The following is a 15,745-nucleotide window of genomic DNA, read 5'->3' on the forward strand; positions in this document are numbered from 1 at the left end:
AGCAACAGATACAAGTCATCCCGATACCCTTGCCAACTTTGGTGTTGAGTGTATTTTGTTGTTGTTGTTGTTGAGTATATTTTTAATTTCAGCCCTTCTAGTAAGTATGCACTGGTATCATATTGTGGTTTCAATTCGTATTTCCCTAAAGACACTAATAATCTCAAACATTTTAATGTGTTTGTCAGTCACTCACTTATCTACTTGGTGAAACATATTCAAATCTTTCACATGTTTTTTCACACATTTATTTTCATAAAATATCAAACATTTTAATGTGTTTATTCAGCCACTCTTTATTTGGTGAAAGATATTCAAATCTTTCACACATTTTCAAACACACATTTGTTTGTCTTATTATTGAGTTGTAAGAGCTCTTCATATATTCTGGATAAGGTTCTTTGTGAGACATGTGGTAATATTTTGTTAAATAGTTTCTTTCACTATGTGTCTTGCCTTTTCATTTTCCTAAAATTTTTTTAGAATAGCAAAACTTTAATTTTTTATGAAGTTCACTGATCATTTTTGTCTTTTATGGTGCATGGTTTTATTTTATTTTATTTTTTTTTAAAGATTTTATTTATTTACTTGAGAGAGAGACCGTGAGAGAGAGCATGAACGAGGAGAAGGTCAGAGAGAGAAGCAGACTCCCCATGGAGCTGGGAGTCCGATGTGGGACTCGATCCCGGGACTCCAGGATCATGACCTGAGCCGAAGGCAGTCGTCCAACCAACTGAGCCACCCAGGCGTCCCTGGTGCATGGTTTTAATGTCTTATGTAAGTCTACCTCTCCCAAGGTTATAGGAAAAATTCTCTTATATTTCCTTCTATAAGTTTTACACTTACAGATATTACATCTAGGTATATAATCCATTTTGACTTAACTTTAATGTGCAATAATAAGTAAGAGTTAGACACATTTTTTTGAACATGGATATTCAATTGTTCCAGCATAATTTGTTGAAAAGATTATCGCTTTTCCATTAAATTACCTTAGTGTTTTTGTTAAAAAATAATGATAATTTATATATACATCCATTTCTGATATCTCTATTCTGCTCATTGTTTTGTATGTCTATCTTTATGCAATTTCCACACTGCTTACTGATGCTCAATGGAGTCTTGAATTCCATCTTTCTTACTTTTCATAATTGTTTTTGATCTTTTAGATTCCCTGCATTTTGATTTGATGATTTTAGAATAAACTTTTTAATTTGTCCAGAAAAGTTTGCCATGATTTTGATCAGGATTATACTGAATCTATAGCCATTCAAATTGACATCTTTATGATACTGAGTTTCCTAATCCATGAGCAAGGTGTATCATTACATTTATTTCAGTGTTCTTTAATATTCTCAGCAATGCTTTATAGTTTTCAGTGTACAGACTTTGCATATATTTTATTAAGTGTATTCTTGTTTCATACTTCTGCTGCTATTTTAAGTAGTTCTGCTTTCTAAGTTTCAACTTCTGGTTGTTCATTGTTAGTATATATAAATACAGAAGGAGTTTTTTGAATACTGATTTTGTATCCAGTGACCTTTGTACACTTACTAACTAGTTCTGAAGCATTTTTGCAGATTCTTTAGGATTTTCTACATTGATTATCATTTACAAATAAAAATAATTTCCTTCTTCCTCTACAATCTGTATACCTTTTGTTTTTCTTTCCTTATTGCACTAGTTAGGATCTCCAGGATACTGGTGAATAAAGTGGTGACAAGGAAATTTGTGCCTTGTTCTTAATTTCAGGGGCAAAGCATTCAGTCTTTTTCCATAAAGCATGATGCCAACTATAGATTTTTTTAAAATATATTCCTTTTTTTATTAACATAGAGTGTGTTACTTGCTTCAGGGGTACAGGTCTGTGAATCATCAGTCTTAACACAATTCACAGCACTCACTATAGCTCATACCCTCCCCAATGTCCATAACCCTGCCACCCCATCCCTCCCACCCACCTCCTCTCCAGCAACCCTCAGTTTGTTTCCTGAGATTGAGAGTCCCTTATGATTTGTCTCCCTCCCCGGTCCCAAAAGATAGATATTCTTTATCAGACTGAAAAGTTCACTTCTGTTTGTAGTTTTCTGAGAGATCTTATTATGAGTGGATGCTGAATTTTGTCGAATGGTTTTCCTGTAATCTACTGTGATGATTGTCTGGTTTTTATTCTTTAGTCTGTTGATATAACAAATTACACTGTTTGATTTTTAAAGGTTGATCCACTCTTATGTTCCCATTATAAACCCCAAATAGTCATGATGTGTTATCTCCCTTTATAAATTCTTGTATTCAATTTGCTAAAATTTTAATAAAAATTTTGTCTCCAAATAAATAAAATCTTAAAAAAAAAGAATTTTTTCTCCATAATGATAAGATATATCATCTCCATGATGATAAGGTCTATAGATTTCTTTTCTTTGTCTGGTTTTAGTACCAGGGTAATGATGGCCTCATAAAACAAGTAGGAAAGTCTTCCTTTTACTTCTGTTTCTGGAAAATTTTGTATAGAACTGGTATTTCTTCTTTAAATGTTGGTAGAATTCACCTGTGAAACCATCTGGGCTGTTTCTTTCTTAAAAAGGTTTTAATTATGACTTATATTCCCTTAACAGATATAGGATTATTAGGATTTATCTTTTTCCTTGAGTGAGTTTTGGAAGTTTGGGATCTTTCAACATTTTTCCCATTTCACCTAAGATGTCAAATTTATGGGCATACTATTCTTGCTTATAATATTCTCATTTAATATTGTGTGGTCTCAATACTTTATTGAGGATGCTACCTGATGCCTTGTGTAATACCAGGTCTTGCCATCTTGCAGGTTAATTCACAAAGTATTCCCAGCTCCCTCTGAACTCTAGGGAATGTGCTGCCTACATTTTTCTAGTGGTTCTTTCCCTAGCCTCACTTTTTCCTCTCATCCATGCACAGATCAATAGCCAACTAAAGACTGAGGGGGAACTTCTGCAGGTCTCTAGAGCTCTCTTTCTCTCTCTGTAATTTTCTCTTTTCCAGTACTCTGCCCTACAAATTCTACACACCTTGACCTCCCCAAAATATGATCTCCATCTTTTCAACTCAACAAGACTACTGTTTGAGTTCCTTTTCCTGTTCTAAAGCCTGGAAACTGGCTCAGTGGAAGGCTGTGCTTGTTTATCTTCCTTCAGAGATCACAATCATTTGTTGCCTATGTCTCAATGTCAAATCCTTGCTTCATATATTTGAGCTTATTAAATAATTTTATTTACATTTTCTATGACTTTGCCTCTCTTTATATGCTTAGCATACTTCTGAGAGTGATAAATTTAAAACTCTAAGAACTATTAAATTTAACTTTACCAGCAATGAACCAGTAGAATTTGAAATTAAAAACACAACAACAATTACATTAGCATAACCCAAGGATTAAATATTTAGGTATAAGTCTAATAAAATAAGTATAAGATCTATTGGAGAAAAACTGCAAAACTCTAATGAAAGAAATCAAAGAAGAACTTAAAAAAAAAAAAAAAGTAGAGATAGTCCATGTTTATAGATTGGAAGACTCAACACTCCAGGATGGCAGTTCTTCACAACTTGATCTACAGATTACATGTGATCTTTTTTTAAAAAGATTTTATTTATTTATTTGACAGAAAGAGAGAGAGATCACAAGTAGACAGAGAGGCAGGCAAAGAGAGGGGGGAAAGAAGGCTCCCCACTGAGCAGAGAGCCTGATGTGGGGCTCGATCCCAGAACCCGGGGATCATGACCTGAGCCAAAAGCAGAGGCTTGGCCCACTGAGCCACCCAGGCACCCCCAGATGAAATGTAATCTTAATCAAAATCCCAACAACTTATTTTCAAGGTATTGACAAACCGATTCTAAAGTTCACATGGAGAGGCAAAAACCTAGAGTAGACAGCACAATATTGAAGAAGAATGAAGTTAGAGGACGGACACTACCTGACTTCAAGACCTACTATAAAGCTACAGTAATCAAGACACTGTAGGGGGCACCCAGGTGGCTCAGTGGGTTAAAGCCTCTGCTTTTAGCTCAAGTCATGATCCCAGGGTCCTGGGATCAGGCCCTGCATCAGGCTCTCTGCTCAGCAGGGAGTCTGCTTCCTCCTCTGTCTGCCTACTTGTAATCTCTGTCTGTCAAATAAATAAAATCTTAAAAAAAAAAAAAAGACACTGAGGTATTTGGTGAAAGAACAGAAAAATCACAACAATGGAGCAGAATAGAGAGCCCTAAAAGAGATTCACATAAATACTGACAAAGGAGAAAAGGCAATAGAATGGAGCAAAGATAGTCTTTTCAACAAACAGTGCTTTTCAACAAATGGACATCCACATGTAAAAAGACAAAGAAGAAGAAGAAGGAGGAGGAGGAGGGGAGGTGGGAGAGAGGAAAATGAGGAGAAGGAGGAGGAGAAACAGACTTTACACCCTTCACACAAATTAATTCAAAATGCATCACTACTCAAAATATAAAATGCAAAACTATAAAACTCCCAAGGATAACATAGGATAACTTCAGGTATGAAAATGACTTTTCAGATATAATAACAAAGTCATGATTCAAAAAAAATAATGGGTAAGCTGGACTCTCATTAAAATAAAAAATTTAGGTTCACAAAACAATATCAAGGCAATGAGAAGATAAGCCACAGACTAGGAAAATATATTTACAAAAGACACATCTGATAAAGGACTGTTATCCAAAATACATAAAGAACTCTTAAAACTCAACAATAAAAAAACAAACAATCTGATTAGAATTGGGCCAAAGATCTTAATAGAACCCTCATCAAAGAAGATATACAAATGGCAAATAAGCATATCAAAAGATGCTCTACATCATATGTCCTCAGGGAAATGCAAATTAAAACAACAAGATACTAGTACACCACTGCTAGAATGACCAAAATCCTGAAACACTGACAACACTATATCCAGGAGAGGATATGGAGCACAGAAACTCATTCATTGCAAAGTGGTACAGTCACTTTGGAAGATAATTTGGCAGTTTCTTATAAAACTGAATATACTTATACCATACAATCAAGCACTTGCATTCCTTGGTATTTACCCAAAGGAGCTGAAAATTCAGTCAAAGACCTGCTCACAGATGCTTATAATGGCTTTATTCATAACTGCCAAACTCTGAAGCCACCAAAATGTCCTGCAGTGGGTGAATGGATAAACTGTGATACATCTGGAAAATTGAGTATTATACAGCACTAAAAAGATATGAACTATTAAACCATGAAAGGACATGGAGGAAATTTAAATGCATATTATTAGATGAAAAAAAAAATGAAACAGCTGCATACTATATGATTCCAGCTATACAAAAATCGGTAAAAGGCAAAACATGGAGAAAGTAAAATGATCAGTGGTTCTTGGGGGTTGGGGGGGGAAGAGATGAACAGGTAGAACACAGAGTATTTTTAGAACAGTGAAAATATTCCATTATACCATAATGATCAATACAAATTATTATACATTTTTCTAAACCCATAGAATAGACAATACTAAGGGTATACCCTAATATAAACTATAAACCTTGAATGATAATCATGTATCATGTTGGTTCATCAGTTCTAACAAATGTGCCACAAGAAAGAGAGACATTGATAATAGGAGAAGCTATGCATATGTGGGACCAGGGAGCATGAGAAATCTCTGCATCTTCTTCTCAATTTTGCTTTCAATCTTAAACTTCTTGAAAAAAATTAAGTTTTGATAAAAGAAAACAAATGTCCAAAACAAAAGCAAATACCTCAACAATACAAACCATGAAAAAAATAAAACACACACACACACACACACACACACACACACAAAATTTCCCTTTCAAGTAAAGAACTTTCCAAGTATAGTTTAATAATTCTGTGTCAAAAATGGATTGGGGTACCTGGGTAGCCCAGCTGGTTAAGTGTCCAACTCTTGGTTTCAGCTCAGGTTATGATCTCAGGGTCATGAACTCAAGCCCCACATTGGACTCAAAGCTCACACAGAATCTGCTTGAGACTCTCTCTCCTTTTCCCTCTCCCTCTGGCCCCCCTCCTGCTTATGTTCTCTCTCTCAAATAATCTTTATTTTTTATTTTTAAAATTAAAAAAACGATTTTATTTATTCATTTTGAGAGAGAGACTAAGCAAGGGGAGAGGCAGAGGGAGAGGGAGAAGAAGACTCCCTCCTGAGCTGGGAGCATGACTTGGTGCTCAGTCCCAGGACCTGAAGATCATGACCTGAGCAGAAGGAAGACACTTATCCATTTGAGCCCTAGGTGCCCCTCAAATAAATCTTTTAAAAAAGCAAAACAAACAAACAAAAATAGATCAGATTCTTCTGTGGAGAGAGAAGTGTGTGTGTTTTTTTTTTTGTTTTTTATTGTCTTAATAAAGTCTTTATTTAAAATAGCATAAAAAGCACTATATAGCTACCTCTAACTTACTCAATTTGAAATAATCATCTGCCAGTTCACAGAAAACCTATAACTCTTCTTCTTGTCACTTATATATGCAAAACTGATTTGTTAGCTACAATGTACAAATACACTCATTGTTGATATATCTCCCTGATTTATTGCTTATTTATCAGTATATAGTATTTCCTTTTTTGGAGATTTTCATAAGAGCTATTTTGTCCTGATATTGTAATTGATACTTTTCTATCCTGAGGGATGTTGATTTATGCAAATTTTAATCTTCACAATAATAAATCCATCATTATTTTAAAGAATCATATAAGTGTATATAATATCTTTTTAAGTTGCCATTATCTTCTTCGTTGTCAAATTCCTTGTGTAGTATTTCATATTCTTTCATAATTCTCAGTGATATCAATTTTTTAAAACATTGTCTCATTGTTTTACACTTTTTCCTTGATTCAAGTTTTTGTCCTCTCATAAATAATGTATTTAAAAATTATCATACTTTACAAATGTATATAAAGAATGTCACTAAATTTGCTTAAAATGCCCTCTCTCTTAATTATTCTGAATTATTGAAAATGTCATTTTCACCCAAGTGGGACTAAGAGTAGTTAAATGTTGACAAAATATTTTCATATTAGCACAAACAGAGAGAGAAGGTGGATAGATTTGTAAAAGCTGTATTTTTCTTCCTCAAAAATTCTTTTTAAAATTACTAATTTGGGGATTGGAGGCAAGATGGCAGAGGAGTAGCAGACTGAAATGACATCAGGTCACAGGAGTTCAGCTAGATAGTTATCAAACCATTCTGAACACCTACAAACTCAACAGGAGATCAAAGAGAAGAAGAGCAGCAATTCTAGGAACAGAAAATTGACCATTTTTGCAAGGTAGGACATGCAGAGAAGTGAATCCAGAGTAACAGGAAGATAGGCCACAGGGGGAAGGACCAGCTCCTGGCAAGCAGTGGAGCAGTGGAACATAAAGTCAGAACTTGTAGAAGTCTGCTCCACTGAGGGACATTGCTCCGAGGCTAAGCAGGGGTAAAGCCTCGTAGGGACAGCATGGTCTCAGGTCCCTCAGGGTAAAGAAGGATCGGGGGTGTCTGAGCATAGCAGAGCTCACAGGTAATAGAATGGGGAAGCCAGCTACAGAGACGGAGACAAGGAGTGATCTCTCAGCTCAGGGTTACCTTAAACTGTGATCTGCAGCACAGCTGGGCAACTGCTCTTTGACCCCACAAGTGGCAGATCTGGGGAGGCCTCCCTGGAAGAAAGGCAGTGATCTGCTGGGTTTGTAAACTCCAGGCGGGGCTGTGTGCCAGAGACAGAGACACTGGGTCACAGGCCAGGGGAGCTTGGCATGCAGCCAAAGGCCAGGGAGATGGGAGTGATTGAGCGCTTTTCTCCAAGGGCTCACTGAGGAGTGGGGCCACAAGCTCTAGACCAGAGATTGGAAGGCCACCATTTTCATTCCCATCCTCCAAAGCTCTACGGAAAGCATACAGGGAACAAAAGCTCGAAGAGCAAACCTGAGCGATTACTTAGCATGACCCCTGGCAAGGGCGGTACAATTCCACCTTGGGCAAAGACATTTGAGAAACACAGGCAACACGCCCCTCCCCCAGAACAGCTGCAAGAACATCCAGCCAAGACCAAGCTCCTGGATCAAGGAAAAAGCGGAACTCCAGAGCTAGGGGAAAGCAATGCTTGGAATTCATGGCTTTCCCCCCCATGATCCTCTAGTCTTGCAAAGTTTAATTAAATTTTTAAAATATTTTTTCTTATCAAATTTTTAAAGTTTTCCTCTTTTAACGTTTTTAAACTACTTTATCTTAACAATACTTTCTTTTAAAAAATCTTTTAAAACCTTCATTATTATAGTCATATTTTATCCTTCATTGAATTTAGCCTTATTTTTTGTATACACATAGGATTTTTTTTTTTTTCTAAAAATTTTGGGATATAATTTCTTCTAATAGAACAAAATATACCCTAAGTCTAGCACAGGGATTTGTTCTAGTCTCCAGCCTGAGCACATTCTCTCCTCTTTTTTTTTGTTTTCTTTTCTTTCTTTTTCCAACCAACTTATCTTATCAAATCCTTTTTTAGAATTTTTTTTAAATTTTCATCTTTACAGTCATATTCCATCCCTTTATCATGTTTACCCTTATTTATTAATATATATATTTTTCTTTCTTTAAAATATTGAGAGGTAGTTTCTTCTAAGAGACCAAAATACACCCAAAATCAAGTGGGTGGCTCTGTTCTATTCACCAGTCTAATATAAATATATATAAATTTATTTATTTATTTTTAAACTCCTTCTTATCACACCCCCCCCCCCCCAGTGTGGAGTCTTCTGATTTGGTTAGCGTAAATTTTTCTGGGGTCTTTGTCACCCTTTTAGTATTTGGTTCTCTCATTCATATATTCTTATCTGGATAAAATGACAAGAAAAGAACAAGAGGCACAAAAAAAAAAAAAAAAAAAAAGAACAAGAGGCAGTACCAAAGGCTAGGGACCTAATCAATACGGACATTGGTAATATGTCAGATCTAGAGTTCAGAATGATGATTCTCAAGGGGCTAGCTGGGCTCAAAAGAGGCATAGAAGATATTAGAGAAACCTGTCTGGAGAAGTAAAAGCCCTTTCTAGAGAAATAAAAGAACTAAAATCTAACCAAGTTGAGATAAAAAATGGTATTAATGAGGTGCAATTAAGAATGGAGGCCCTGGGGCGCCTGGGTGATTCAGAGGGTTAAGCCTCTGCCTTCGGCTCAGGTCATGATCTCAGGGTCCTGGGATCGAGCCCCACATCAGGCTCTCTGCTCAGCGATGAGCCTGCTTCCCCCCTCTCTCTCTGCCTGCCTCTCTGCCTACTTGTGATCTCTGTCTGTCAAATAAATAAAATCTTAAAAAAAAAAAAAAATGGAGGCCCTCCCTGCTAGGATAAATGAGGCAGAAGAGAGAATTAGTGATATAGAAGGACAAATGACAGAGAATAAAGAAGTTGAGTAAAAGAGAGACAACTACTGGATTATGAGAAAAGAATTCAAGAGATAAGTGATACCATAAGATGAAATATTAGAATAATTGGGATTCCAGAAGAAGAAGTAAGAGAGAGGGGGGCAGAAGGAATATTGGAGCAAATTATTGTAGAGAATTTCCCCAATATGGCAAAGGGAACAAGCATCAAAATCCAGGAGACACAGAGAGCCCCCCTCAAAATCAATAAAAATAGGTCCACACCCCATCATCTAATTGTAAAACTTACAAGTCTTAGTGACAAAGAGAAAATCCTGAAAGCAGCCCAGGAAAAGAAGTCTGTAACATACAATGATAAAAATATTATATTGGTAGCAGACTTATCCACAGACACCTGGTAGGCCAGAAATAACTGGCATGATATATTCAGGGCACTAAATGAGAAAAACATGAAATCAAGAATACTATATCCAGGGGCACCTGGGTGGCTCAGTGGGTTAAAGCCTCTTCCTTCAGCTCTGGTCATGATCTCAGGGTCCTGGGATTGAGCTCCACATTGGGTTCTCTGCTCAGTAGGGAGCCTGCTTCTCTCTCTCTCTCACTCTCTCTCTCTCTCTCTCTCTGCCTGCCTCTCTGCCTACTTGTGTACTCTGTCTGTCAAATAAATAAATAAAATCTTAAAAAAGAATACTATATCCAGCTAGGCTATCACTGAAAATAGAAGGAGAGATAAAGAGCTTCCAAACAAAAAACAAAAGAATTTGTAAACTCAAACCATCCCTAAGTAAATATTGAAAGGGGTCCTCTAAGCAAAGAGAGAGCCTAAAAGTAGTAGACCAGAAAGGAACAGAGACATTATACAGTAACAGTCAACTTACAGGCAATACAATGGCACTAAATTCATATCTCTCAATAGTTACCCTGAATGTAAATGGGCTAAATGCCCCAATCTAAAGACACAGGGTTTCAGAATGGATTAAAAAAAAAAACAAACAAACAAAAACAAAAAACCAGACGCTGAGCTAATAGCTGTGCCCGGAATTGTGTCTCAACCTCAGCTGCACCTGCTGCCTGCCACTGCCTCTGGACCAAGGACCCCTCAAAGTAAACGAGCTTTGGGCCTTTGTGAAAATTTGTAAGCAGGATCTGAGCATTCTGCACACCGAGGAAATGCATTTCCTGTGGGAGTGGGTGGAGAGCATTGGGGGTAAAATACCACCTGCCACTCATAAAACTAAATCAGAAGACTATCATGGAAGAAAAACCAGATAGTAAGAAGGCAAAGGAAAACATAAAGACAGATGAACCATTAAGTGAGGAAAGTGATCTAGAAATTGACAATGAAGGTGTGATTGAACCAAATACTGATGCCTCTCAAGAAATGGGAGATGAAAATGTAGAGTTAACCAAGGAAATGAGGAATCAGGTAAATGATAAAAGAGTGGCTGCCATTGCTGCCCTAAATGATGGTGAACTACAGAAAGCCATTGATTGGTCACAGATGCCCTCAAACTACATCCTCACTTGGTCATTCTGTATGACAAGAGAGCCAGTGTCTTCATCAAATTACAGAAGCCAAATGCTGCCATTCGAGACTGTGACAGAGCTATTGAAAGAAATCCTGATTCAGCTCAGCCTTATAAGTGGTGTGGGAAAGCACATAGACTTCTGGACCATTGGGAAGAAGCAGCACATGATCTTGCCCTTGCTTATAAACTGGATTATGATGAAGATGTTAGTGCAATGCTGAAAGAAGTTCATCCGAGGGCCCAGAGAATTACTCAACATTGGAGAAGGTATGAGTGAAAACGTGAAGAGCAAGAGATCAAATAAAGAATAGAAAGGGTTAAGAAAGCTTGGGAAGGACATGAGAGAGCCCAGAGGGAGGAAGAACCCAGACAACAATCAGGAGCTCAGTATGGTTCTTTCCCAGGTGGCTTTCCTGGGGGAATGCCTGGTTATTTTCCCAGAGGAATGCCTGGAATGGTGGGGGTGGGAGTGTACCTGGAATGGCAGGAATGCCTGGACTCAATGAAATTCTTAGTGATCCAGAAGTTCTTGCAGCCATGCAGAATCCAGAAGTTATGGTGGCCTTCCAGGATGTGGCCCAGAACCCAACGAATATGTCAAAATATCAGAGCAACCCAAAGGTCATGCATCTCATCAGTAAATTGTCAGCCAAATTTGGAGGTCAAGCATAATGCCCTTCTGACAAATAAAGCCCTTGCTGAAGGAAAAGCAACTTCAATCATGTAATGGATGTCACAATAATACAAACCAGTGTACCTCTGACCTTCTCATGAAGAAAGCTGGGGTGCTGTGAAGAAAATCCCTACCCTTCTGTTCCCCGTGCAACCGAAACATTCTATAATGGTTTGCCATTAGGATATTCATTCATATAATGTTTTCCTACTAGGAACTACAAACTTTAAACACTTTTTAAACCTTAAAAATATTTAAAAACATTAAAAGGGTGTGTTAGTCCCTACATTTTTCTTAAAAAAAAAAAAAACTTTCAATATGCTGTCCAAAAGAAACTCATTTTAGAGCCAAAAACATCTCCAGATTTAAAGTGAGGGGGTGGAAAACAATTTACCATGCCAATGGACATTAAAAGAAAGCTGGGGTGGCAATCTTTATATCAGATCAGTTAGATTTTAAGCCAAAGACTATCATAAGAGGTGAGTAAGGACCACTATATCATACTCTAAGGGTCTGTACAACAAGAAGAACTAAAAATTTTAAATATCTATGTCCCTAACATGGGAGCAGCCAACTAAATAAACCAATTAATAACAAAATTAAAGAAACACATTGGCAATAATACAATAATAGTAGGGGACTTTAACACCCCCTTCATTGAAATGGACAGATCATCCAAGCAAAAGATCAACAAGGAAATAAAGTCTGTAAATGACACACTGGACCAGATGGAAATCACAGATATATTCAGAACATTCCATTACAAAGCAACAGGATACACATTCTTCTCTAGTGTACATGGAACATTCTCCAGAATAAATTACATCCTGGGGCACAAATCAGGTCCCAACCAGTATCAAAAGATTGGGATCATTCCCTGCATATTTTCAGATCACAATGCTAGAACTCAATCACAAGAGGAAAGTTGGAAAGAACCCAAATACATAAAAGCTAAAGAGTATCTTACTAAGGAATGAATGGGTCAACCAGGAAATTAAAGATGAATAGAAAAAAACTCATGGAAACAAATGATAATGAAAACACAACTGATCAAAATATGTTGGACACAGCAAAGGTCGTCCTGAGAGGAAGTATATAGTGAAACAAACCTTTCTCAAAAAACAAGAAAGGTATCAAGTACACAACCTAACCCTGCACCTAAAGGAAATTGAGAGAGAACAGCCAAGAAAGCCTAAATCCATGAGAAGAGAAATAATAAAGATCAGAGCAGAAATCAATGAAATAGAAACCAAAGGAACAGTAGAACAAGTCAATAAAACTAGGAGCTGGCTGTTTGAAAGAATTAATAAGATTGATAATCCCCTAGCCAGACTTATCAAAAAGAAAAGAGAAAGGACCCAAATACATAAAATCATGAATGAAAGAGGAGAGATCACAACTAACACCTAAGAAATACAATTATATGAACATATAATGAGCAACTATACGCCAGCAAATTTGACAATTTAGAAGAAATGGATGCATTCCTGGAGACATATAAACTATCAAACTGAACCAGGAAGAAATAGAAAGCCTGAACAGACCCATAACCAGTAAGGAGATTGAAGCAGCCTGGGTGGCTCAGTGGGTTAAGCCGCTGCCTTCGGCTCAGGCATCGGGCTCTCTGCTCAGCAGGGAGACTGCTTCCTCCTCTCTCTCTGCCTGCCTCTCTGCCTACTTGTGATCTCTCTCTGTCAAATAAATAAATAAAATCTTTAAAAAAAAAAAAATCTCCGAAAAAAAAAAAAGAGCCCAGCACCAGATGGCTTCCCAGGGGAATTCTACCAAACATTTAAAGAAGAGTTAATACCTATTCTCCTGAAACTGTTCCAAAAAATAGAAATGGAAGGAAAACTTCCAAACTCGTTTCATGAGGCTAGCATTACCTAGATTCCAAAACCAGAGAAAGACCCCATCAATAAGGAAAATTATAGACCAATTTCCTTGATGAACACAGATGCAAAAATTCTCACCAACATACTAGCCAATAGGTTCCAACAGTACATTAAAAGGATTACTTGCCACAACCAGTGGGATTTATTCCAGAGCTGCAAGTTTGGTTCATCACCTGCCAATCAATCAATGTGATACAATACATTAATAAAAGAAAGAACAAGAACCATATGATACTCTCAATAGGTGCTGAAAAAGCATTTGACAAAATACAGCATCCTTTCTTGATTAAAACTCTTCAGAGTGTAGGGATAGAGGGCACATACCTCAATATCATCAAAGCCATCTATGAAAAACCCACAACAAATATCATTCTCAATGGGGGAAAACTGAGAGCTTTTCCACTAAGGTCAGGAACATGACAGGGATGTCCACTATCACCACTGCTATTCAACATAGTACTAGCCTCAGCAATCAGACACCAAAAAGAAATTAAAGACATATGAATCAGCAAAGTAGAAGTCAAACTATCATTCTTTGCATATGATATGATACTTTACATGGAAAACCCAAAAGACTCCACTCCAAAATTGCTAGAATTCATACAGGAATTCAGTAAAGTGTCAGGATATAAAATCATTGCAGAGAAATCAGTTGCATTTTAGACACCACCAACAAGACAGAACATAGAGAAATTAAGGAGTCGATCCCATTTATAACTGCACCCAAAACCATAAGATACTTAGGAATAAATCTAACCAAAGAGGCAAAGAATCTGTACTTAGAAAACTATAAAGTATTCATGAATGAAATTGAGGAAGACACAAAGAAATGGAAAAATGTTCCATGCACATGGATTGGAAGAACAAATATTGTGAAAATGTCTATGCTACTAAAGCAATCTACACATTTAATGCAATCCCTGTCAAAATACCATCAATTTTATTTTCAAAGAATTGGAACAAACAGTCCTAAAATTTGTATGGAACCAGAAAAGACCCTTAATAGTCAGAGGAATGTTAAAAAAGAAAGCCAAAGTTTGTGGCATCACAATTCCAGACGTCAAGCTCTATTACAAAGCTGTCATCATCAAGATTATGGTACTGGCATAAAAAAAGACACATAGATCAATGAAACAGAATAGAGAGCCTAGAAATAGACCCTCACCTCTATGGTCAACTAATCTTCGACAAAGCAGAAAGGAATATTCAATGGGAAAAAAGACAGTCTCTTCAACAAGTGGTGTTGGGAAAACTGCACAGCCACATGCAAAAGAATGAAACTGGACCATTTCCTTACACTACACACAAAAATAGACTCAAAGTGGATGAAAGACCTCAATGTGAGACAGGAATCCATCAAACCTCTTCAACCTTAGCTGCAGTAACTTCTTCCTAGAAACATCGCCAAAGGCAAGGAAAGCAAGAGCAAAAATGAACTATTGGGACTTCATCAAGATCAAAATCTTTTGCATAGCAAAGGAAACAGTCAACAAAACCAAAAGACAATTGATAGAATGGGAGAAGATATTTTCAAAGGGCATATTGGATAAAGGGCTAGTATCCAAAATCTATAAAGAACTTACCAAACTCAACACCCAAAAAACAAATAATCTAATCAAGAAATGGGCAGAAGTCATGAACAGACATTTCTGCAAAGAAGACATCTAGATGGCCAACAGACACATGAAAAATTGCTCCACATCACTCAGCATCAGGAAAATACAAATTAAAACCACAATAAGATACCACCTCACACCAGTTAGAATGGCTAAAATTAACAGGTCAGGAATCAACAGATCTTGGAGAAAATGCGGAGAAAGGGGAACCCTCCTACCCTGTTGGTGGGAATGCAAGCTGGTGCAGCCCACTCTGGAGAACAGCATGGAGGTCCCTCAAAAAGTTGAAAATAGAGCTACCCGACGACCCAGCAATTGCACTACTGGGTATTTACACTAAAGATACAAATGTAGTCATTCCAAGGGGCACATGAACCGGAATGTTTATAGCAGCAATGTCCACAATAGCCAAACTATGGGAAGAACCTAGATGTCCATCAACAGATGAATGGATAAAGAAGATGTGATATATATATATACAATGGAATACTATGCAACTATCAGAAGAAATGAAATCTTGCCATTTGCGACTACATGAATGGAACTAGAGGGTGTTATGCTGAGTGAAGTAATTCAATCAGAGAAAGACAATTATCATATGATCTCCCTGATATGAGGAA

At 37.1% G+C, this 15,745-nt stretch overlaps 1 protein-coding gene and 1 pseudogene across 2 annotated transcripts in view; one reads left to right on the forward strand and one right to left on the reverse strand.

The window, feature by feature from the left end:
- LOC309870626 (hsc70-interacting protein pseudogene) overlaps positions 1-11,735 on the forward strand; it is a 47,556-nt pseudogene extending 35,821 nt beyond the window's left edge. The window contains exons 2-3 of the transcript in view: positions 10,471-11,150; positions 11,253-11,735. The product of the transcript in view is annotated as a hsc70-interacting protein pseudogene (transcript). The remainder of the gene's footprint in view (positions 1-10,470; positions 11,151-11,252) is intronic.
- MEIS1 (Meis homeobox 1) overlaps positions 1-15,745 on the reverse strand; it is a 677,893-nt gene that overhangs the window by 373,886 nt on the left and 288,262 nt on the right. The window lies entirely within an intron of this gene.

The sequence above is a fragment of the Mustela nivalis genome, assembly GCF_964662115.1.
Source record: "Mustela nivalis genome assembly, chromosome: 8".
Classification (NCBI taxonomy): Eukaryota; Metazoa; Chordata; class Mammalia; order Carnivora; family Mustelidae; genus Mustela; species Mustela nivalis.